At 34.3% G+C, this 27,455-nt stretch overlaps 1 pseudogene; it reads right to left on the bottom strand.

Annotated features, from left to right (window-relative positions):
• Window positions 1-24,988, bottom strand: part of LOC120182681 — a 35,750-nt pseudogene extending 10,762 nt beyond the window's left edge.
• Between the last annotated feature and the right edge of the window lie 2,467 nt (window positions 24,989-27,455).

The following is a 27,455-nucleotide window of genomic DNA, read 5'->3' as shown; positions in this document are numbered from 1 at the left end:
AACTCTAGATTGTATTCGATACTAAGAATTGGATAATTGTTCAACAAATCAACCATGAAGACCAAACTGAACTGAACGGAAGTACAATATGTATCTGAAATTCAGAAACGTCCAGAATTACTCTGGAAAATTCCGAAGTAACTGGAATAGACTTGACTGCTAAATGAACTAGGTAACCTCAAGGATTGAGGATTAAGTAATAGATTGGAATAAACCTGAATACTCAGATTAACTTACGTGATGTATCATCCTTATGGATTATGAACCACAAATCAAGTACGTCGACATTTCATGATACAGTTAAAACATGGAAATGAAATAAATACCATTAGAATATCTGTTCGTCTCTTTAAGATCTGTTCAGTGATGACTCAAAAGATGATTTATGGATAAGAATATTTGGTATTAAAGAGTAAATACCCTGGAAGGTTATTAAATTGACAAGTATAAGTTTTGGGAACTATTCATCTGGAGTTGTTCGATAATCCGAGTAATCGATGTAGATTGTAAAGGTCATGTACCTTCATTTCTTCCTTATTAGCTCAAGTCTCATTCTGAATAACTGATGATTTCATCAGTTATTGATCTCTTTCAATAGTGATTCTAAATCTGACATTCTATCGACATACTGAAGATCTGTGTTTCTCTGCTTGATAAAATTATCCAGTACTTCTGAATAATATCTGTAAACTCTGGTGTGTTCCCTAATCACATGAATATTTTATCTGATTTCTGATTTGAATCCTGTTATGATACTTGACATGGATTCTGATATGATACTTGACCTGAACTATGTTTTGATTTTTGATATATCCATTTACAGACGGAATATGTTTTATTGGGGGTATAGTTGGAGGAAGAATACTTGCAGGTTCCTCGGCTTTGTGCTGAGAGCCTTATTGTTCGTGACGGGTTGAATACTTGCAGGTTACTCGGCTTTGTGCTGAGAGTCTTACTATTTGTGACGGGGTTGAATACTTGTAGGTTCCTTGGCTTTGTGGTCAGGGTCTTACTGTTCGTGATGGGGTTGTATGGTTATGGAGAACCTACACATTTTGTTCGTGACGAATGAGGAAATTACTATGGTTTTCAAATTTAAAAATATATATATATATGTTTTAAAAAGATCTATATATTTTCATTGGTTTTGAGGGAACACACTAGATAACCTATTCTGATCTCCTGAACCTAGACATCCGAAATATTTATCTGAACTGAAAACTCATTTTCCGTTACCACTTGAAATATCAGTAGGATCTTCTCTCAGCCTAAAAATCAATAGATGTCGAAACCAATAAGGGAAGATATGTTTATCTGTATTTGCACGTTCTTCAGCATCATCTGATAGTTTTGTATTACTGAGCTTTTCGAAGCTCACTCTATTACTCAACATTGCAGGTTAAAAGAATTGTACCAGTGCAACTATCATCATCAGTATGGGAGTTCTTCCGGCATTGCTTGTAGAGTATGGTACATGTAATTAGGGGGCATGTAATTGTATTTTATTTTATATACGAGTTTGAAAATTTGTTTTATTTTTAAATAATGACAAATGATTTTATAAGTTTACATGTTCTGATAAAAAGTTTTAAATTTTCCGCTATTTTTATAGTGGGTCACTCCGGTGGCCCAAATGTGACACCCCGGATCGGATCGGGTTACCCGCATCGGTCTGGGAGGTTACATCAGCAAATTATGATCGTTGGTTGGTAGATTCTGGTGTCACTCACCATGTCACCCTAGACAGAGCAAATCTCACAAACGCATCCGAATTTCATGGCCCAGGTAACTCACTGTTGGCAACGATAACTTGTTAGACATTCAGATGGTTGGTAATTCAAGTTTACACTCTGCCTCTCGAATGCTATTTTTACATGATTTATTGCATGTTCCTCGTGTAACCAAGAACCTGCTTTCGGTCTCAAAGCTTGCTAGGGACAATAAAATATTTTTTGAATTTCATGCCAATAGCTGCTGTATACGAGATGAGATTATTCGACAGGTGCTTCTGACTGGTGAGCAAACTGGAGGGCTGTATTCTTTTGTAATGAACAAGTCTGCGAGGAAAGACATGTGCACACCTGCTGACATTAGTTTTACCGCTAAAACTGTACTTACTGAAATTGAGGAATTGTGGCATCGACGACTTGACCACCCTTCTAGTGATGTGCTAAAACAAATTCCTAAAGCATTTGATGTAGCAATTGTTGCTGATATTAATAAAACGTGCATTGCCTGTCATATGGGCAAAAGCCATAAATTACCCTTTGCTCAATCAAGTACAACGTATGATACTCCGTTTTAACTTATTTTTACTGACTTATGGGGACCTCCTCATGTTTCATCGAATGAATTCAGGTTTTATGTATCATTTATCGATGCATGTACACGACATACATGGGTTTACCTGCTAAAATTCAAGTCTTAGGCCACTGAAGTTTTCTTGTTATTTCAAAGAATGGTGTCAACCCAATTTAATGCTTCCATTAAATCTGTCCAGAGTGATTGGGGTGGAGAGTTTTGCAGTCTCTCACCCCAATTAACCAAATCTGGTATTATGCACAGATTATCTTACCCCCATACGTCCGAGCAGAACGACATTATTGAAAGAAAGCACAGACACCTCGTTGAGATGGCACTTGTTTTACTAGCACAGACCTCCTTACCATGTATTGGTCCTATGCTATAATTGCTGCTGTGCAGTTGATTAATAAGCTTCCAACTAAAGTTCTACAAGGGATCTCTCCTAGTGAAAAACTGTTGGGAAAGAAACCAAACTACAATGAACTGAAAGTATTTAGTTGTCAGTGTTTTCCCCATCTTTGACCCTTTCAATCACACAAGCTAGCATTTCTCTCACAACCGTGCACTTATCTTGGCATCAGTCCTCAACATAAAGGGTTTCAATGCCTTGCAGCTGATGGGAATGTTTACATCTCTCGTCATGTAATTTTTAATGAGAATTTGTTCCCTTTTGCAGGTCGTACAACTGCAGTTCAGCCTCGTGTACTTAAAAGTCAGCAGTCACAATCTCTAGAAATTGTGACTAAAATACCACACGCACCTGGTCAACAAATGATTCATGAAAACGCTCCAGGCAACACTGAACCAAATTCTCCAGTACCTCATGATATGGAAAATATGGACATGGAAGAAGATACTGGTGAATCCTTGAGTGTGAATACCTCCACTGAATGAGCTGCTGAACCTAGTCTTGAACATGGAATCGATGAAGCTGTGGATTCTCCCCCTAGCATGGCCGTATCAAGTAATGATGAGCCTATTAATGAGACTCCAACCATTGTTGATTCTGAAGCCCCCTGGGGCTGTTGTGCCACCTATTAACATTCACCCTATGGTAACAAGAGGGAAACATGGCATCTTTAAACCAAAAGCATATTCTAGCTACTTTGACGAGAATGTACCATCAACCGTTGTTGAAGCCTTGAAGTAACCAAAATGGGCTGCAGCAGTCCAGGATGAATTCGATGCTCTTCAAAGGAATGTAACCTGGAAACTTGTTGAGCTTCCTCCTGGACGAACATCAATAGGTTGCAAATGGCTGTTCAAAGTGAAAAGGAATCCAGACGGCTCAGTGCACAGACACAAAGCACGACTGGTTGCAAAAGGGTTTTCCCAAATGCCTGGTCAAGATTATCTTGACACATTTAGTCCAGTTGTAAAATTCACAACTCTCAATGTCATTTTGTCCATTGTTGTAGCAAATAACTGGGAACTAAGGCATATTGATATCAATAATGCATTTCTTAATGGAGACTTACAAGAAGCTATCTTTATGAAGCAATCACCAAGGTTCGAGCAGTCTATTGCTGATGGCACTCCCCTTGTTTGCTATTTACAAAAAGCATTGTATGAACTGAAGCAAACCCCTCGCAATTGGCATGCCAAACTAAAAGATGCACTGCTACAGATTGGATTTCAGGTGTCTCGAGCTGACACTTCCTTATTTTTTATGTGCATGGGGACAGATTTTGTATACCTTTGGTTCACGTGGATGACATAGTCATCACTGGTGCTTCTACGCCTACGATTTCCAATATCATACGCATGTTAAATAAGTTTTCCCTTAAAGACTTGGGATCTCTCAGCTACTTTCTGGGAATTGAGGTGAAATGAAGTAATGAAACTCTAATGCTTAGTCAAAAGAAGTTTATCTTGGAGCTTCTGGAAAAGGCTGGCATGAGTAATGCTTCACCGTGTATCACACCCATGATCCCTTCCTCTAAGTTATCTAAGGATGGAGAGTTACTGGCTGATGCTACTATGTATCGATCCATTGTAGGATCTTTACTCTACGTCTGTCATACCAGACCTGAGCTTACCTTCAGCGTTGGGAAGGTAGCCCAATTTATGCATAAACCTCGAGAAATACATCTAGTAGCAGTAAAACGCATCCTAAGGTATCTCGTAGGAACTGTGGAATTTGGCTTGGTTTTTTTGCCTGCTAGATCGTAATTTTCAGTGTCAGCGTTTGCTGATGCTGATTGGGGTGTAAATATTACTGATCTTCGATCGATTTCAGGGTATAGAGTGTTCCTTGACAATCATTTGGTTGCTTGGAGTTCGAAGAAGCAAAAGTCAGTCTCTCGCTCAACGATGGAGGCTGAATATAAAAGTCTGGCTGATGCTACTGCTGAAGTTACATGGGTGAGTACTTTGCTAGCCGAGCTTGGCCTAAAGCAGCATGTGAAACCTGTGATTTGGTGTGATAATACAGGAGCTGTTGCTATGAGTGCTAACCCGGTTTACCATGCACAATCGAAGCATGTTGACCTTGATGTGCATTTTGTTCGTGAGAAGGTGGCTACTCAACAGATGTGTGTCAACTACATTCATGCAGCTCATCAAGTGGCTGACGGCTTTACAAAGCCACTGTCTAGAGGTGCATTTGAAACATTTCGAGTGAAGCTTGGAGTTCAAAAATGTGTCAAGTCAGAAGAGAAGAAGAGGAAGAAGTAGAGGTAATATTGGCATGATGAATCTGCATCATGCACATGATGCTGCTTAGCTTGGTTGGTATTAGTTAAGTTGTTAGCTAAGGTTTTTAGTCAGGTAGTTTAGTTGTTAAAAGCAGTTGATAAGTCTGTTAAGCATATGCTTGCACCTTGAAGCTGTATATAAACAATAGCATCATTGTATTACCTCAAAGCTTTTGTATATACAAACAATTCAAGTATAATTATTTCTTTCATTGAGTTCCTAACAGTACACAACAAAATGAGAAACATCAAACTTAATTGAGTTTTCTTAAAGTAGTTCTTACAACGAAAATTTACAAAGTGAAAACAAGTCCCATTGTGACAATATGATCATGTTGTTCAACTGGTTGTTCAATAATTTTGAAGTTTCTTGAACAACTTGATCTACTAGAATATTTTCAGCAACTTGTGGAATTTCATTGATTGGTTGTTCAACACCTGGTTGTACTTGAGGAGTGTTATGTATGATAACCAATCTCTCACTTGAAGTGGAAGGTTGATCTACATGAATTGAGTCCTAAGGTAGATCGTTCCCACTGATTGAGCCATACTCAAGAAATTTTGCATTTCTTGATTCCACAATTCTAATGCAATATGTTGGACAATAAAATCTGTATCCTTTAGACCTTTCATCATATCCAATGAAATACCTACTAAATGTTCCTCGGATCTAGTTTCTTTTCTTGTGGTTTATAAATTCTCACTTTATATGGGTATCCCCATATGCGTATATATCGCAAACTCGATTTTCAACATGTAAACAACTCAAAAGGTATCTTTGGGACACCTTTGGTTGAAACTCGGTGTAATATATACAAAACCGTTTTGATAGGTTCAGCCCATAAAAACTTAGGTAACTTAGTGCTACTAAGCATATTTCACACCATGTCTATTAATGTTTGGTTTCTTCATTCCGCAACACTATTTTGATCAGGTGATCCTGACATGGTGTATTGGGTAACTATATTGTTATCTTGAAGAAACTTCACAAATAGACCAAGTGCTTCTTCATTTTCGGTATATCTACCATAATACTCACCACCTCAATCAATTCTCACGATCTTAATTTACTTATAGCATTGTTTCTCTACTTTAGCCTTAAAAACTTTAAAGGCTTCTAATGCTTCGCTCTTATGATGAAGCATGTAGAGATACATGTATCGTTGGTAATCATCTATGAAAATAATGAAGTATTTCTAACCTTGTACATCCATATCTGGGAAACATATATAGAATGATTTCCAATATGGCCAAACTTCTCTTGGTACCTTTATTTGACTTGCTAGTTTTCTTACCCTTAATGTTGTCTATACAAGTGCCAAAATTAGAAAAATCTAAGGTACTAAGTACCCCATCATTTACTAATCTCTTTATCCTTTCAATGGAGATGTGTCCTAATCTCCAGTTCCACAAAATATATGAATCTTCATTTATAACACAATATTTAGAACCAGTTTGAATGTGCATAACATTATGAGTGACATCATTTTTCAAATTGAAATAGTAAAGAGCATTGGAAAAAATTCCATTTCCAAAAATTTCTGATTTATAAAACAAACTGAATTCATTGGTTAAAAAATTAAAACAATAACCCAATGGTGCAAGTCTTGAAACAAAAATTAAATTTCTAGAAAAACTTAGAATGTAAAAAGTTTTTTTCTTTCTAAAATTAAAACAAAACCACTACTAAGCACTTTCACAGGTCCGATAGCTTCCACATGGCATTGCATCTTATTTCTTGAATAGATGTATCATTCAGCTCCCACTGATTCCCTCAAGTTTCTTAATCCCCGTAAGGAATTTGAGAAATGGATTGTAGAACCAAAATGAATCCACGATGTGTTATATTTAACATCAACCATATTTGATCAAAGCAAACGAGTGGGATTGATTTACCTTTCTTCTCAAGCCAGCTCTTGAACTTGACACAGTTCTTTAGATGTCCATTCTTTTTACAAAAGAAATACTTGAAATCTTTCTTAATGTTAGCTTGGGGTTGGATTTTAACCTTTGTCTTTAGCTTGGCCTGGACTGATATCTTTCCTTGAGTAGCTATCAGTGCATTTTATCCTATCTCCAGTATGAGTCTACCCTCATCTTGATCACACATGGTCAGAAGTTCATCAATAAACCATTTATCCTTATGTGTGTTATAGGATATCTTACATGGCCCATGATGAGGTGGAAGAGTGAAAGTATAAAATAAACCAAAAAAGAGTCAAACATTTCAACCTCCAATGCTCTAAGTCAAGTTGTTAAATCTCACATCTTATTGATGTGATCACATACGCCTTTCATGGTAGTGAGCCTCATAGACGTGAACCTTATAATTAGGGTGCTAGTCAAGGATTTTTTAGAAGTTTTGAACTACTTTTCAATAGTCATTAATAGTTTTTGTACATTTTTATAATGCTCAATTGATCTACAAATATCAGCATGAGCCTTGTTCTTAATAAACATAATGCTTAGGCGATTAGATCACTCTCACTTTTCATATAAAGCAAGATCAACTTGAGTGTTGGTTTAATTGATATGAGGCTCAGATTTCCTTATGGTATAGTCAATATCTAAACACTCCAATTTAAGAATAATACTCTCCTTCAAGATCTTAAAATTATCTCTGGTTAATTCAAGGATATCTACTCGATTATTAGACATATTCAGAGGTTGTAAAACTGCAAGAAATAATGAACATACATGCTTAATAAAAATTTTGAGGCAAACGTAAATCATAATTTACCATGCAAATTATGTAAACAATGAATCTAGTGACATAAAAATTGCATGTGGGCTAAATTTTTAATTCGATAAGATCCATCTTCTTATGATAGAATTATTTTCTATCCCTTTTGATAAAATTATTAAATTCACTTTCTTAATACCTGTTGGTAACTATATAAGACATATAATAATTTTACCTTAATAAATTACTTAATAGGATTTAATACCTAAGCTTTATGTATGCAATTTTTAACTTTAGTAATTTTATTTAACTAATGTTGTCGTTGTTAGTCTTTAACTAAATACAATTATGAAAATCACTTAGCCATATATTAACCCTAGATTTTATAAAAAAATATTGCTAATTCATCATGCAACATTTTATGCCTATAGTCCCAATGAATCATTACCATAATAAATAATTTTATTTAACCAAAATTGTTGTGGTTAAATCTCTAATTAAATAAAATTATTTAGATCTCTAGACATATAACTTAAAGTTTTATTGCTAAATACGCAATAATACTTAAGTTTCATGCACCTAAAATGTATGTTATTAATAACCCTATAGTTTGCATACATTTAATAATAATTTAGACACATAAAATCCTTTTAAAATTATTTTTATATGATTATAATAAAAACATAATTAATTTTAGAAATTACCTTTTACAAAATCCAACGATTTTAACACCAAGTTTGCAACGATTTTTTTTTCTCAAACTTTAAAAATCACGTCATCAAAAATTTGAGAAACATGCAAACTTTCAAAAATCAGGTAAAAAAAGATTTAACCACTCTGATACTAAATGTTAGACATGCTTCCATACATTGAGTATAAACACATAAAAGGATCGTTATAAATACATCCAGTCATTGTCTAGACCTTATGTCGAAATATGAGATTTGATACACTACTGTTAAATATGTCGGACCATTGTGAACCATGAAGAACCACCTCGAGCACGTCAAACTTGGTTGCACAAAAACTAGAACTACCAAGGATCTTCTAAGCACTCAAAAACTCACTAGATGGAATAAATTCATAATGCTCTCAATGGATGCTTTGAATAAATGAATTGATTTTGTACTTGGGGATCTCTTGGCTACAAGTATTTATAGTAGTTGTTTTCCCATAAAAAAAACCACCAAAAATTGCTTGTTAACCGTGGGAGATACCCCACGTCCACTAACTTCAACCCCACGTACAGGGAATTGAAGCAAACCTGCTCCACCACGCTTCCACTGCATGAGAGAATGAAAACTGCCAAATCCATGTCACGATTCAATCATGGAATGGCTAACAGATAACAAACTCGACATAAACGATAATTATTTGTAAAGTCATGCATGAACAATAAAAATTGTAATTTTTAATTTCCCAAATCACATAAATAATAATATTAATAATTTCAAAATAAAATTATAAATATAAATCCGATTAAAACATACTCAAAATAATAATTTTCTGAAATAAATAAAGAAACCATCCAAATACCGATTAACCTAATTCTGAGTATTTGAAATATAAGCTATTAAGCTTAGCGTGTCTCTAAAGTACAAATAAACACAAGTCATAACATAATCCAAATCAATTATTAATAATCATAGTTCGAATCAAATAGTGATAATCATAAATTTGAATGCTATGCAAATGCTTATGCACCCACTCATACTTCTATCACACCATCCGAAGAGTGGATTTCCTAGAATTACACTATCTACAATCAAACCACATTAAGGCAGAGGCCACATAATCTAAAATTGACATTCACCCATCGAGTGAATGCACTGAACTTCCCATAAAAAAATTTATCCCAATATGACATGCAAATAACATACATATCCGATGTTTGATCCGACCTGAATAACAATATTTCATGAATGTATATTCCAAAGCATATATTATGATTCTAATAATTCATCATATTCACATATTATAATGCACAACAATATTCAGATTTATTTCGACAATTTAATATGCACCACATGAAATTTTCACAATCATAAATATTTTCAAACAATTTCCAACCAAACAAGCAGCATTCAAACAAAATAATGTATCACCGAATAGTGAGACACACCTCGACAAACAACTAAGGATGATAATTCCCTTTTCACGATTAACCTCGACAAACAACCAAACAAGCTATTAAGCATTCAAACAAAATAATGTATCACCGAATAGTTAGACATACCTCGACAAATAACTAGGGACGATAATTGATAATTCCTTTTCTACTGTCAGCCCGGATAGTGGATCAGACCGAATCAGTTCCTACAAAATAATTAGTAACGATTATTCATCAAATTTATCAATAAACCGAATTTAAAGCTAAACTACAATCTAAAACTCATAGTCGGTTCAAAACTAGCGGATAATGACAGAAGAGGCGATAAATCCGATTCTGATTTGATAACTTTTGCAAAAATTACGACGTTCATATTAAATTTCCAATTCAACGATTTTCGAATTAAAGTAACGATTAAGCGATATTGAAATAATTTTTTATTCGAATATAAGACTGTGGCAGTAAGCTGCCGGTCCAATAAAGGTGACTCGATTCTACCATAACAAAGCTGCCAACGACGAGAGACACGACAGCAGCTAATGAGGACGATGGAAGTACACAACCGACTTAATCGGGGCTTAAACGGTTGAAGAGACGTAAAGGGCGACAATAAGTTCCGAAGCCATTCACGGTGCTATTCAGGCCGAGATCCGATCGATTCGGCCTCCACCAAGCAAGCCCCGGCCAACCCACAGCCGAAAACAACCGCGACAACGCATTGAAGCATTTGGCATTCTCATCGAAAGAAAACGACAACAACACCACCACTTAACGGCGAGGAGGAGGTCACAACACACGATAGCAACTTGCTTCGAAGAAAAACGACGATTTGACGACAACGGATGGGTGCAATAGTGAGCGGCACGGGGAGAGCGAAGGAAGGAGAGCAGGAAAAAAATGAAATCAAAGAAGGAAATCAAAGATAAAGCGGCCGCGCGAGGAAGGAGTTGGAATTGAAATCAATTAGAAATTGGTAAAATTTCAGAGTCAGTCCTCAAATTCTCTATGGTTTACGAAATGGGATCAATATTTTTCAAATTTTCAATTTCATCATTGAATTCGACTTAGGGATTTGGGAATTTCCCCAGTTTTTAGGGTTTTTAATTTAGGGGAAAATTCAGGGTGTTACAACAACAGCCTGCAAGACCATGCTGTGATTCTTCTCTTGGTCGAGCCATACTTTACTTACAGAGTCTGATGAAGTCAAACACATCATTACATGAGTAGTGTCGACCACACCATGACAATTGGGAAGGCCTTGAATATTTTCAAATTTGGATTTTATTTCTTTCATCTGAACTTCAGTGGAAGGCCACTGCAGGTGGTGAAGACCCCTTTCTTCCATGGCCTCCACAAAACGCCAGGTCAACAGTGAGACAGTTGAGTGGTGCAGCCCGAATCAATCACCTACTATCACAAGTGATTCATCAGCTTAGCTTCTCAAAGCTACAACTAGTTGATATTCGAAAGAAACAGGTTTACCATTTGAAACTGTAAAACTTCCCAGCTTAGCCATCATATTTTCCATCACAGTGAACATATGTAGTTGAAGGTTTTTCTGGAAATTTTGAAACCATATTTGAACTTATCCAGACCTTTCGACGGTGATTTAACTCCTACAGAGAAAAAGATCCAATAAGACGAAAACAAATTTACTCGTTCGAAACATGTAGTGTTGGTGTCGATGATCTGCGGGATTTCATTCATAACTCTAAACATTGTTTTAACTAAGATTAGTGTATCAATAAAACTATAACATTTTTGGTTCCTTTATATTAGACCAAATACATATGTGATATGTCTACATACACACATGCACATGCATAAATTAATGTACTATGTAGGACAAAACATGCATGTTTCGGTACTTTAAATATGAAAACATTGCACATAAAGCTGAAACATGACAGCTTCAGTTGAATCTGAACTGTGTATAATATGCTTTAGGCCTGGTAAAAATCAAGAGATGCCACATTGATGTATTCACAGCATAGAGTTCTTTCTGAAAATATGCATGGTTTTCGGCTGCCGGTACTAACCTGGAATTCATCCAGACAAGATGATTCACATTTTATCAAGAAAGAAAAAGGAAGATAAGTAAACACAGACTACTCCTAGTCATTTTATTCTGATGGATCTAATAAAAGAATGATCATTGGAAAAAAGGACATTGGTCATAATATAATTTCTCTGTCTTGTTCCTGTAATGTGTCGAATTTTGTAAACAATCTCTTTAGGTAGGTTATGATTGAAGCATAAGAGTATCGACCATTTAACCTTCTTGAATATATTCTAATTATCTAATGTTAGCATGGCCTGCTTAAATTTCAATATAACACGACAAGAATCGTAATGTATATAGCAACTAAACCAAGATAAACATATAGAAGGAAGAAGAAACTAACTATATCAAGAAAGAACAATCCTTTCCCGGGTTTAACTTATGGCATACTCTAATAGTTACGAGACAACAAATCTTCCTACTTAAAACGAATTTCTCGTGGATTCGACAACAACATTTTACTTATACTAATTCAACATGATATATATGTTCATACATGAGTACGTATGCCCAAATCATGTGCTCACAATGGAAGACATTTATCTTAGTGCCTTCTGCTGATATTTCAAGGAAGTCCTACTTGTACGTTAATGCGGCAGAACAAAAACTATAGTCTGAGAGATCTACCGGACAACGATAGCCACTTTGAAACTTCAATTATTATTTAATTATAACAATTTAACATGTTAATAAAGATGTAATGAAATACGAAAAATGAAGGTTGAATGGAATCTAAATAAATTTAAAGAACATAAAATGATTAAATCAAATAGAATTAAAATAAAAGTGTAAAATTTAAATATTTGAAATTTTGATTACTAAAATTAAGACTAAATTAAAAGAAAATTAAACTTCACTATCTAAATTAAGAATTAAATTAAAGAATTAAAAAGAATTAAGAATTAAATTCTAAAATGCTAACTCATAAATCTTAAATAAAATATATGACAATATTAGAAGTTTAGATTCTTTAGAACCTAGCTTGTAAAACAAATTTTCTTCACTGGTGCATAAAATAATTTTCCTATTTTCCTTTTTTTAATATAAATAATTGGTTGACCCCTTGTTCCCATTTTTCTCAAACTATCTTCTTCACTTCAGTTCTCCGTTTCTTTCTTCCCATCCCCATTCCCCAGTTCAATCTTCTTCGTTTCACCTCCACCCATTTCACTTTTCTTCAATCTTCACTTAATGGAAGATTGTATATTTGAAACCCCAAATATCCGAGTGAAGATTGCATCTTCAATTTTCCTATGTTAAGCAGCAAAAAAAAAAACTTTACCTTCTTAAATGGAAGCGGGAAGTTTGATCTACTCCTTTACCGCGGCGACGAAGCTCGACGGACAGAAGACTTCCTAATGATTGGGCTTTGTTTTTCCGGCTCTTCCCCTTCCCCATTGGTTTTTGGTAAGATGTGTGGGTAATGGGTATTTGATTCTACCGTTCACTAAATACTAATAGCCTTTGTTAATTTGTTTTGTCCCTGCCCTGGTTGTAAGTCAATTGTTTTCTTTCTTTTCAGTTTTCAGTTTTTAGTTTTAGTATACTTGTGGGCTCACAAGTTGCAGGGAATATATTCCCTTCATTTTCTTTTTTGTTTTGTATACGGTTGAATGCTTGATTGTAAAGGAAATGTTGTTTTTTGTTTTTTTTCTTGGAATCACAGGTGAATAACGGTTGTTGCGTCCCGTTATTGACACAATCATCTGTTTCCCGTTAAATTGCGAGCGTAATCGACCGAGATTGGTGTGAATACGTGACCCCGCAAAAACCATGAAAAATGGTTTCAGACGGTGGCGCGACCGCAATATCACGACCGCTATCACGTTTTCGGAATGCTATTTGATACCTTGGTTTCAACTGTGTTAGCTATTTGAAAACAATTTAGACGCAATGGGATTCAAAAGATTGTCATATTCAAACAGAATTACAACTGAGTTTCCTCGAAAGCAGAGTTTTGATAAGCAACAACATTGCCGAAACATAAAACCTTACATATTCTATACTATCATAACATTTGTTGCAACCGTCTATCGGGTGGGCCCGGAATTAGGCTTCGACTTGAAATAAAAGTGTTAGAGCTGCCACCGATAATTTTAAAAACAAATTTTAGGTTGATCGGACACCATCTTACCTGATCTACTTTTTACCCAAAATATGCCGGATTCGGGAGTCGATTACAGTTAAGGAAGGATTAGCACCCTTGTACTTCTCTTTCGGTACTAATTAATTTGTCGATTGCCTTAATCGCGAAAAATTCAATTCGAATTAATTACCTTTGATTGATTGAAAATATCCCTAAAAATCAAAAATGTTAGATAAGAAATAATAAATAAATAATAATAAATTAAAGGAAAAAGAAATAACAAAAAATAAAATAAGAAAAATAAGAAAATATTAAATAAATCAGAAGAAAAAATAAATTAAAAATTAAAAATTAAAAAAATTAAATTTTAAAAGTAATAAAATAGGGGAGTATAAAGAAAAAAATATACGTATATATGTAAACAATGTTTAAAAAATAATAATAAAGAAAATGAAAAGAAAATATATTAAAATTATGAGTAAATAAAAAAGTTTAAAGGATCAAGTTGAAATAAATCAAAATATATGGATAAAATGGATGCTAAAATTAGCTAAAAAAAATAAAAAGGTTAGGAGGACTAAAAAATATTTAATCCTAAATACCAAATAGTGACTAAAATATAAACATAATAAAATTGGAAATCCAAATTTAAAATAATGAAACTTAACTTCAGTGACTAAAATGTAAAGGTTACAATATGCAGGGACCACAGACGGGGTTTACCCACTCACAAATTACTCAGAAACCCTCCCCAAAACGACACAGTTTAGAAGGGGTATAACTGCCCCAAAACTGGCTCAAAACGAGCCTTCATCCTCATTTCTTCATTTTTGCATCTCTCTCTAAAATGAGAGTTCTCTTTCCTCTCTCTAAATCCCTCGCTGGAGGGAAGCCAACCACTATTGGCCATTGTACGTCGGCATTTTCGGTTGCCACCGACGGCGACTGGTGACCTAGAAATCTACCCAAATCGTAGATCACCAAACCCTCAACCCGAATCTGAGCCCCACTCGCCTTAACAACCTATCAATCGTTTTAGATATAGGAAAATCGAAGGGATTACCTTCGGTTTTTCAGTGGTTTTCCTTTTAACGGCGACGCTCAGCTTCTCCAGTGGTTGTTTCTTTCCCGAGTCTAGATCGGGCTTCTTTTTTTATTTTTTCGGTATTTCGTGTGTGGTTGGGTTGTTTTTGTGTGGCTTTGCTTTGGTTGTTTCATGATGTGTTGTTGCCTTGTGGTTTCGGTGATGGTTTTCCTTGGTGGTTTTTGTTGTTCTTGGTTCGATATTATCTGTGGTATTGGTTCTGGTTCTATTGTATTGTGTTGTTTTTTGGTTCGATGTTGATGTCCTTTCGTTCGGCTCCGGTGTGGTATTTATATACCCCCCGATGGGGCTGTTTCCAGCTTTGGCAGGGGTGGTTCCCCTCATCCTCGATTTTCTCGAGTTTGTTGCACGTTTGACCGGCCAAAATAGGATAGGTCACTTTTGGGCTGTTCGACCAGAAATCTCGGTCGATCTTCGATACTTCGACTGGCGCGTGGTCCTCACGCGCCCCTCAAGCCCCTCCTATGCGGTGCCCTTGCTAAAATATGAAACCCTAATTTCATTTAGGCTAAACCAGGTCTGATGGGTCAGACTACCCAGTTGGGCCCTGTTTCTGGACCTTGGACTTGGACCTAGACCAAAATAAAATAAAATAAATAAAATAAAATAAATCATATAAAAAAATTCGCAAAACTATATATATATATTTAAAAATATTTTAAAACTATATATATATATATGTTTTAAAAATATTTTCAAAACTATATATTATATAGTTTTCAAAATGTTTTAAAAACTATATATTAATATATTTTCAAAATGTTTTCAAAAACTATATAATATATACATTTTCAAAAATCGTGTTTAAAAACTATATTATATATATATATATTCAAAATGTTTTCAAAACTATATAATATATATATTTTCAAAATGTTTTCAAAAACTATTTACTATATATGTTTTCAAAATGTTTTCAAAACTATATATTATAAATATTTTCGAAAACTGATTTTTAAAAAGTATATTATATGTTTTCAAAAGTCATTTTCTAAAAAATATTTTCAAACATTATACTATATATATATATATATATAATAAAAATAATAAATAAAAATCCGGATGAAAATGAGTGTCTACAGATGTCCCTCTTTGTCATTTTTCGTGTAACGAAAATTGGACAAAGATAAAAGGACACAAATTTTTGTTCGGTATGAAGGGGTCCCCGAGTATAATATCCTCCTTTGTGGGGTTGAAAATTGACTCTAATATTGCAATTAGGAATAACTCCATGTTAAATTGAGTTGCAGATGACTCATCTGTCGCGAGGTTGAGTCAAGTCTTTAAATGATATTCTTCTTCATGAAATTGAAATCGTAATTCGAAACTTGAATCGGAAGTTGGCTTCTTGTTGCTAAATCGTAATCAATCTTGGTCTTCTTCTCGGTTTAAAGACCTCAGTTTGAAAATTTAACTGGAAAGTAGTTACTCGGCACTACCATGTGGTTGATGGGCCCTCGAGCTAAATGGAATCAAACTCGAAAGTTTTCGTTAACAGATAACCCTTATCACTTGAAGTTATGTTGTACTAAGTTGAGAGATTGCCCCATATATTCTTCTTGACTTAAATACCTCGGTTTAAACTTCAATCGGAAAATAGTTCATCGCTGTCATCGAGCTGAATATAATCTAATTCGAAGGTTTTTGTTGACAGATAGCTCTTCTCGCCTTGAGCTATACTGTAAATTTGATATGGCCTTGAGCTGACTGAAATCGAACCCGAAGGTTTTTGTTGACAGATAGCCTTTCTCGCCTTGAGCTATACTATAAATTGATATGGCCTTGAGTTGATTGGAATCAAACTCAAAGGTTTTTGTTAACAGATAACCCTTCTTGCCTTGAGCTATACTGTAAATTTGATTTGGCCTTGAGCTGACTGGAATCGAACTCGAAGATTTTTGTTGACAGATATCCATTCTCGTCTTGAGCTATGTTGTAAATTTGATATGCCCTTGAGCTGACTAGAATCGAACTCGAAGGTTTTTGTTGACAGATAGCCCTTCTTGCCTTGAGTTATGCTGTAAATTTGATATGCCCTTGAGCTGACTGGAATCGAACTCGAAGGTTTTTGTTTATAGATAGCCCTTCTCGCCTTGAGCTATGCTGTAAATTTAGTTGCCCTTGAGCTGAATGAAATCGAACTTGAAGGTTTTTTTTGATAGATAGCCTTTCTCGCCTTGAGCTATGCTGAAAATTTGATATGTCCTTAAGCTGAATGTAATCGAACTCGAAGGATTTTTGCTGACATATAGCCCTTATTACCTTGAGCTATGTTGCGAATAGTTCCTTTGAGTGAAAATGGCTCCCCTTCCCGGGTCTAAGCCAATCATAATTCTTTAAATGACTCCCCTTCACGGGAAAGCCAAGTGGTATATTCTGTCAGTCGGATATCATTTGTTATGGAGTTGAAATTTGGCTTGAAAATGTTAACTAAAAACTAACCACTCGTCGTTGAGTTAAGCTGAATTGGATTTGTTCTGAATTGGCTCTCGAACACGTCTGAAGTTGATTCTAAGATCTGTCGATCTTTCAATATGTCAAATTGGTTGAGGTATAGCTCCTCGTTGTTGAGTTAAGCAATCACCATCAATTCTGAAGGTGATTTTGAATCGAGTATCTTTCGTCTTGAAGTTGAAACTTGACTGTAAAAGTTACAAAAAATTATGTATGCTAAAAAATGATAAATGTGATGCTCTTAAGTATGTTTAAGATGCATGCAACATGAATTAGTTCTATTTTATCTCCTGGATGGTGTCTCGTTCTTTGTCTGCCGATCCGGTCCTTGGAATCGATCATGCTCTATTTTCTTCTTGGGTTACTAACAATGTCACAAGGGAGTGTTGCAAGTTATATCTGGTATCTCAGACTAATTGGTTTCAAGAATGTTCCATTATTCTGGCATTGTTTACTCTTTCTTCAATAGAGGCAGAATGAGCCTCACCAACTTCAAGGACCTTTTATATTTGAGACTGTCTTGTTTGAAAATGTTTTCTCCTTTATTTTATTTTAGGAAAAAATGAATATAAGGATTTCTTAAAAAAGTGCCCCTTAATTCAGGCTCAAAATCGAATCGAATCATAAGCATGAGTTCACAGAAAATCAAAAGAATCAATAGCTCTTTAATGCTTTCAGAGTCGTAGCTCTTTGATAAATATCCAAATTGATTAGTTGGCTTCAGGTTGGCTTTCTATTTTCTAAGGTTTTAGCCACCACAATGTCATTTATTTTTTGGAATATCGCAACATGCCTCTTTTCCTTGGCTTGGCATTTTAATTGGGTGTGGACAAAATGACGAAACTAGCATAATCAATTACTAGGCCTTCTATTTCAGTCCTCTGAAATCTTCCATTTGTTCAAGCTTCGTAGACTCCTCTAACCATAGTAGTGCATAAATATCGGTCTAAAAATGAAATTCTTGAGTGCTCGTGTGAAATTGACTATAACAGGTGTTCCTTAACTCCCTTAGTCCATATTTACCGAAACTCCTTATTTAGATAAATTTGATTTAATTTTTTATTGTCTGGCTAGCTGAATTTTATCCATAAAGCCGAGGCGTTTAACCAATTGCTCTAGAGGGATAGCTCAATATTATAATCACCTTTATCAGGCTAGTTGAAGGGTTCATCTCATCACAAAGTCTTCGACATGACAATTGCAGTGGAGCAAACACCGAATTGCCAAGTGTTCGAGCAATGTCATGATTTGAATGCAATTTATTCATAAAGTCAGGGCTTTTGAATTTCCTCTATAACCAATTGCTTTAGTGGAATAACTCAACTTTATGAATTCAATTTCTTAAGTTTGTCAAGAAGAACCTGTTATAGTCTAGGTGTTGTTGAAAGTAAAAAAATCTCATCTTTAGAGTTTAATTTTTAAGCGACTGGACTAAACTAGATTCACATACTCGACTATTTCATCTGTAAAGATCATCATCATCATTGAACATCCTCAACAAAAGTGTAGTAATGACATACACAAAAGATGTCCCATATTGCCCGCTCCTATGCATACCTAAACACCAATCCTCTTGTTTATATGAGAGGAGAATGTTATATATCGGTTCTTGCAAGAGAATGGTATGGTGTTCGAGCGTATCTTTTTGAGGTAAGGTCAGGGTCCTTGTTATTTTACCAAATTTTAATCATGTCACTCTTTCAAAGATCTGTAACTCTAAATCATTTACAGAGTTTTTTAATTCAGTTGATATTCAAAGAATTTCAAGTTTGCAAATTTGATTCATTGTTCGCCATCTTTAAAGTAACATAAATTTATTTAAACATCCTTACAAAAAATGAGAAAATATGAAAAACAAATTCAAACAAAATGCTGCAAATGATGAAATAATCTTCTTCCTTATTTAGATGCCCCTAGTTATTAAAGTCGATCCAATTCTTGTTACGCATCTTCTGCACGCTTCTCTTGAATGTGAAACAGTTCTCAATAGTGTACCCTGGGACACCGACGTGATATTCACAATGAGCATTCTCATCATACCACTTGGGGTATGGGGGCTTCAAGGGTTCCACCAGGTATGGTGACACTACGTGGGTGTCAAAAAGTTGTTCGTATAGTTCTTTGTAGGTCATGGGAATAGGGTCGAAATGTTCCCTTTCTTTCCTAGGTTCTCTTGAATCTTGTCTAGAATTACCGGATGGTACAACTATAGTTGTTTTTGGGTTAGAGATTGCAACACCTTTATTAGTGCTGTAAGTGTTGACGTTGTTAATCTCTCTATCCCTCTTCTTCATATGAGGTTTCTTACTTGCCTCATCTTCCTCAATCTTATCTTGCTTTATGGTCGTTTCTACCATCTCCCCGGCTATGTCTAAGTCCGAAAAATTATCATATGTGATTGCAACCATGTGCCTGAAATAAGGAGTTTTCAGTGTTTGCATGAAGAGTTTCCAGGTTTCTTTCTCATCCAAGGGTGGATGAACTTGCACGGCTAAATATCTCAATTTCTGTGCATATTGTCTGAAACTTTCGTTATGCTTATTCTCTATGCTTTGTAGTATAACTCAATCTGGCCTCATCTCATTGATGTGTTTGTATTGTTCTAGAAATGACTTCGCTAAATCCTTCCAAGTCTTGATATGAGATCGGGGACTTGAATTTCGGAGGAAAAACCAAGTCTGAGACTAGACTGAGTTCCGTGGCATCGACTACATACTAATCATTGTCTCATTTAACCACCTTTATTTGGTCCTCTAATTGTTTGATTTTCTCCTCCATATTCTTTGCCTTGTCCTCTTCGTCCAAATCCGGTATATGGTAATCACTCGGATTATTCTCAGGGTTAGATACAGAAGTATGTATCTTTACAGTAGACGAGACCTTCGCTTTTGTAGCGGACGAGTCCCCTTGAAGTTCTGGAAATATTTCAGGTGAAATAACCATTTTCGGGGTAAGTGGTATGGCTACCTTATCAGATGAACCTTCCCCGGGTGCACTTTGATGTAAGCCAGATAACTTGGCAATAATCTGATCGACCAAGGACTCTTGGCTCTTACTAATCGTATCCAGAGTACTTTGATTGTTCTGGCTTATCTTTTCTTCTAACTCTTTTTGCAGCCTCAACATGTTCTCTTCGAGTTGAGTAATTTTGGCTTCCATTTTCTTCTTCTTTGAGCGGGTGTTATGTGGATGGAGTGTGTCCAATGCTTGAGGTGGTATATACAGTATTTGTTCCCCCTTTTTGATGAGACATTATTCTATTAGTTAATGCCAATGTAAAGAAATGAAGAACACTAACAATTGCAAAATATGTATAAATGCATGATGCATGAAATGTTCGAGGTATTGATCCAAAAACGCGTCTGTTATTATAAGTAATTCTTATTGGGACAAAAGTATTATTTCGTAAGAGACAAAAAACCACTAAGTCTTCTAGACCCCGAACAACTTCTGACAGGTTGACTCATCTTTTGGATTCATTTGTCACCAGTTGAATACCCTATCGAGCTACTCTGGCTTCTCTGGCTAAACCGTACAAGTGTTGAGGTACTTTTTGTACTTGCTTCCAGAAGTATCGAACAACTACATCTCTAGCTTTCATCTTTTGTTGAACCTGTTCCCTAACGGAAACGCCACTAGAGCCCTCCATCGATGGGAACTATCTGAAGTTCATTTGCTTGTCTCTTGAATCCGTCCACAATGACCTCTAACTCAAGTAGGTTTCGACATCTTGTTCTTGTTGTCTTTGAAGGGACTCTCCAGGTCAATAACCTTTTTCTCGTTTACCCCTATGAATTTTGCCAACCCATTTTTTACTTTTGATGTGCTTGGTGTAAACCCGATCCATTCTGAGTCTTTTCTGACCATAGCTAGACTTCTGAGTTTTTTTATCTCTTGTATTATAACCCCTTTGTCCATTAATGCAAATTATTTATGTTTAACGAACACGTTTTTGGTGAATCAACACCCTTTTTGGATGATGTAAATGATAAAATAAAATAGAAGAAGACAAAAATGAAAGGAAAAAAAGTTAGTGAGATAAAGATAATAATAAAAAGTCCTACCCCACATGATATCTACCCAGCATGCTTTAATTCTTACCCATACATATTTTCTACCCCGCATGCTAATTTTAAGCAAATCCTAACCGCATATCTTTCTAGTTCGTATGCTTTGAACAGAAAGTAAGGTAGGAAATAACTCAAGCATCCTAGGTTTTAAAATGGGGTTTCAGGGTGGACTTTAATTCCTTGTAGTCTCCCGGTTTAGGTTCTAAAAAAGGTACCCGAGTTCTCCTTGCTGGTGCCCCATTGGGCTTGCCAGACCCTTAATCCTAAGCCCATTACAAGCTTGTGTGGACTAAGTTAAACTCAAGAGGATACATTCCCTTATACCCGTACGAAGAATAAATTCTCACGAAGACATAAGGTATATGAATCCCGAAGGTTACTTGCTAGGCCTATGCGGAGAATAAAATCTCACGAAGGCGTCGCTTTTACCCCCACTTAAAAAAGGGTTTAGAGCTCGAGTATAGAGCCTTAGATGAAAGATTTTTCAAAAAATATGAAATCATTGAAAAAAGTCAGTACAACTATTTATTTGAAAAATAATCAAAGATAAATAATTAGAATTGAATAAATAAATTTAAAATTAAATTTGTTATTTTTTCTTAAAAAGACAACCAAAAATTAATTTTGGCCTGACTTACTTACCTGTCCCCAGCAAAGTCGCCAAGCTGCCGCAATCGTCTTTCGGGTAGGCCCGTAATTAGGCTTCAACTTGAAATAAAAGTGTTAGAGCCGCCACCGATCATTTATCAGAAATATGTCAGATTCGGGAGTCAGTTACAATCAAGGAAGGATTAGCACTCTTGTACTGTCCTTTCGGTACCAATTAATTTGTCGATTGTCTTAATCACGAAAATTAAAATTAAAATTAAAATTAAAATTTAAAAATTCAATTCGAATTAATTACCTTTGATCGATTGAAAGTATCCCTAAAAAGTCAAAAAATATTAGATAAGAAATAATAATAAATATTAAATAAATTAAAGGAAAAAGAAATAACAAAAAATAAAATAAGAAAATAATTATTTTAAAATAAATCAGAAGGAAAAAATAAAATAAAAATAAAAAATTTAAATTTAAATTTAAATTTTTAAATTTTAAAAGTAATAAAATAGGGGAGTGTAAAGACAAAAATATACATATATATGTAAACAATGTTTAAAAAATAATAATAAAGAAAATAAAAAGAAAACAAATTAAAATTATGAGTAAATAAAAAAAGGTTTAAAGGGTCAAGTTGAAATAAATCAAAATTTATGGATCAAAAGAATGCTAAAATTAGCTGCAGAAAATAAAAAAGGTTAGGAGGACTAAACAATAATTAATCCTAAATACCAAATAGTGACTAAAATATAAACATAATAAAATTGAAAATCCAAATTAAAAATAATGAAACTTAACTTCGGTGACTAAAATGTAAAGGTTACAACATACAGGGACCACAGATGGGTTTACCCACTCACAAATTACTTAGAAACCCCTCCCCAAAGCGACACAGTTTAGAAAGGGATATAAATGCCCCAAAACCGACTCAAAACGAGCCTTCATCCTCATTTCTTCATTTTTCCATCTCTCTCTAAAATGAGAGTTCTCTCGCCTCTCTCTAATTCCCTCATCGAAGGGAAGCCAATCACCATCGGCCACCATACTTCGGCGTTTCAGGCCACCGCCGATGACGACCGATGACCTAGAAATCTACCAAAATCGTAGATCAGCAAACCCTTAACCCGAATCCGAGCCCCACTCATCCTAACAACCTATCAATTGTTCTAGATCTAGGAAAATCGAAGGGATTACCTTCGGTTTTTCAGTGGTTTTCCTTTTGACGGTGGTGCTCAGCCTCTCCGGTGGTCGTTTCTTTCCCGAGTCTAAATCGGGCTTCTTTTGTTTGTTTTTCGATATTTCGTGCATGGCTGTGTTGTTTTTGTGTTGCTTTGCTTTGGTTGTTTCGTGATGTGTTGTTGTGCTTGTGGTTCCGGTGATGGTTTTCCTTGGTGGTTTTTGTTGTTCTTGGTTTGATATTCTCTGTGGTGTTGGTTCTGTTGTGTGGTGTTTTTTTTGGTTCGATGTTGATGTCCTTTCGTTCGTCTCCGATGTGGTATTTATATAGCCCCCCGATGGGGCTATTTCCGGCTTTGGCGGGGGTGGTTCCCCTCATCCCCAATTTGCTCAGGTTTGTGACACGTTTGACCGGCCAAAACGGGATGGGTCAGTCTCGGGCTGTTCGGCCAGAAATCTCGGCTGGTCTTCGATACTTCAACTGGCGCGTGGTCCTCACGCGCCCCTCGAACCCCTCCTATGCGGAGCCCTTGCTAAAATATGAAACCCAAATTTCATTTAGGCTGAACCGGGTCTGCTGGGTCAGGCTACCCGATTGGGCCCTATTTCTGGACCTTGGACTTGGACCAAAATAAAATAAATAAAATAAATCATATAATAATAATAATATAGAAATATTTCCCAAAACTATATAATATATATATTTTCAAAAATATTTTAAAACTATATATTATATATATATTTTTAAAAAAGTTTTCAAAACTATTTATATAGTCTTCAAAATGTTTTAAAAACTATATATTATATATATTTTCAAATATTTTTTAAAAATCATATATCATATAAGTTTTCAAAAACTGTATAATATATGCATTTTCAAAAATCGTTTTCAAAAACTATATTATATATATATATATATTCAAAATGTTTTCAAAACTATATAATATATATATTTTCGAAATATTTTCAAAATTTATATACTATATATGTTTTCAAGATGTTTTCAAAAACTATATATTATATATATTTTCGAAAACCGATTTTTAAAAAATAAATTATATGTTTTCAAAAACTGTTTTCTAAAAAATATTTTCAAACATTATACTATATTAATATATATATAATAATAATAAAAATAAAATGAGTGTCTACAACATTAAAACTGTAAAAACAAGATTATCCTAGCCTCTTTCCCATTGAACAACAAAGAGTATATAAACAAGTGTTAGGTGAAAAGAACAACTTGGAAGTCAGATTAGGGATCCTGCTTTCATATTCCCAAATGCATCTTCAAGGTAGTAACATATAATACTCAGATATGCTGTAAATCATAAAACCAGCTAAAAGCTCCAAAATAGAACTCAACCCATTGAACTGGAAACACATATATAACTTGACTATGATGTAAATCGTAAAACAAGTCAAAATTTGGAAAAATTAAATTCAAAACAGAAGAAAAAGTGAAGAACTCAAAGAAGTTGGAAGATACGGGGAAACTGTTAAAACAAAACATACCATTCATCTTCGGGGAAAGCTCATCCCACTAATCAATAGACCTTTCCTTCTCAGAAGAAGCAGAAGCATTCTCTTCAGGTTTATTCTCTATCTTCCTTCTTTTCTTTAATCCTCTTGCAGGACCCATCAGCCCCAATTGAATCTTACTACAAAACCCAATAACTCCAACAGAACAAGGATTGCAATAACTGTCTTAGAATTCATCTAAAACACCAAAACCCATCGATCATTGAACCATGATATTGATTATAAACCGCACAAAGAGATAACAAAAAAGAAAACAAAGGATCATGAAATGGATAGTGAGTTAGTGACAAGTAACATGCAATAACTATGTATGAAAGGAAGATAGTAGCTTTTGTGTTAGTGGTGTCGAAAGCATACAAAAAGAAAAGGCGAAGCTTTGATGAAATTGGAAGGGTAAAAATGAAAGATGGTATATGGTTTCTTTCATGTTTTACCAGATTAAAAATCTACAGGCAAGTGAAGAGCTTTAGAAGTATTAGGTTTGTGGCAATCGAAACAATAGATATGGGCATTGGAGTTTGGCATATACAAATTATTATTTCCTCTCCTTATAAGTACTAAAACATGCTAACACGAAAATAGAGGTTTTCGAGTTAAGCTTTTGGAGGGATGCCCTTGAAATCCAAGGAAAAATATTATCTTTCTATATGCATAAATATTTTCTTTACATATTATAAGGATGATGAATGGTGTGGAAGGCGAAATGACTGAAATACCATATGGTTCAGTTTGGTGGTCAGAAATTGTAGGTAGTTTTGGTGTGGTTTGTTTGGTAACACACTCTAAAATTAGAGTAAATTATTTGTTTAATATCTAAATTTTTAGTTTTCTTAAAATCATGTCCAAAGTTTAATTTTTGTTTCATGTTAGTACAGTTTTTCAAAATTTAACGTTAAGTTTGAAAAAATTGAAAGTTTAAGTACTAAAACGAACCAAAATTGATAGTTTAAATACTAAACGCGTTAAGTTTTTAACATTGGAGGTACTAAAATGAAAGAAAAACTAAACATTAATTATGTTTTGAAAAAAATTAAAAGTTTATGTACTAAAACAAACAAAAACTAACAATTTAGTTACTAAGTGCGTAGTTTTCCCTTAAAATTATTATAAACACATATTATACTTAATATAATTTCTTTAAAGTGCACAATCCAAACTACCGGTAAAGAAATTGTTGTTATTTCATGATGTCTCGAGTTCGAGCACCATGAATGTCAGGCTATGAGTGTTTAATGTCAAATGATTAAAAGTTATCTTTGAATAAATATTATCTTGTAGTTATCCCATATTAATAAAAAAATATAATTTCTTTAAAGTACATCTCAATAAAACATATTTATTTGAATTCTAGTATTATTATTAGTAGGAGTGTAAAAGTCAATCTCATAATACATTATAATTTTACAATACTCGCTTTAAATTAATTGACTATTAATATCATATTAAAAAAAATAAATCCATCCATTTATTAATGTAAATTAATTTGAACTAAATCTTAACTAGTTTGTGTTTAAATGAATGAGAAAAAGTTTAAATTTCCATTATTTTACAATTGAAATTAATATAGGAGGATGGATAAATTTTGAACATTAATTAAGTATTTTCTGAAAGTATAAATTATAATATCTAAACTATATACTACAATTTATGAGCCCTTAAATTGAAAGTAGCTATGTTTTAACGTATTCAAACTTATGATTTATATAATATTATAATAACAAGGATATAAACTAAAACAAGGTTAAGAGTTTGAATTTTAATGAATATGAATAAAGTAAATGGGGTTGTAAGGGTCACCCTCACTTCTGTAATATTAATTCAGATAAGTCGAATAATAAATCGAATATCGATGATTATATAAAAAATTAAGTGTTCTAAAAATCAAATGAAGGTATGAAAAATATTTATCGTGACAATTAATACAAGTAATATATATCATGCATGATACATTATAAAAATAGGATAAAGTACACAAATGGTCCCTCGACTATAGAGTATTATTTTATTGAATCATCTGACTATTAAAAATTATAAATAGATCCTCCGATTATAATAATTTTTTTAAGTCCCCTGACTATTAAAAGTTATAAAATGGTAATCCGACTATTGTGTTCCAAAATCATAATTTTTCATTAAAAATTTATGGTAGTTTGAGCTGGACACTTACTGACTGAGATATGATAGTAGTTTGAGATTCTAAAATCATATTATATCAAGTCTCAGTCAACAGGTTAACGTTCAACTCAAATTATCATCAGTTTTTTAACCAAAAAGAAAAATTTGGAACACAATGAGCTATCTGGTGACCAATTTGTAACTTTTAATAGTTAGAGGACTTAGAAAAACATCTTATTGTCGGGTACCCATGGTTAGGTTTTGAAGGATTTGGGCTTAACTGTGAAGCATATGCTTGGACCAAGAGGCTTGGTGATATGGGCACAATACAATCGGCCATGGTCCCATTGATCCTTCCTTTACCAGCAAATCCATTGGTTGTAACAAATTGCAAAGTCATGGCCATTAAATACACTATTTTCCCACTGGAATCAAATTGCTAGATAAAAGCA

This window comes from Hibiscus syriacus, unplaced genomic scaffold (assembly GCF_006381635.1).
Source record: "Hibiscus syriacus cultivar Baekdansim isolate YM2019G1 unplaced genomic scaffold, ASM638163v2 tig00112737_pilon, whole genome shotgun sequence".
In the NCBI taxonomy this organism is placed as follows: Eukaryota; Viridiplantae; Streptophyta; class Magnoliopsida; order Malvales; family Malvaceae; genus Hibiscus; species Hibiscus syriacus.
This window is presented reverse-complemented; position numbering and strand designations above follow the sequence as displayed.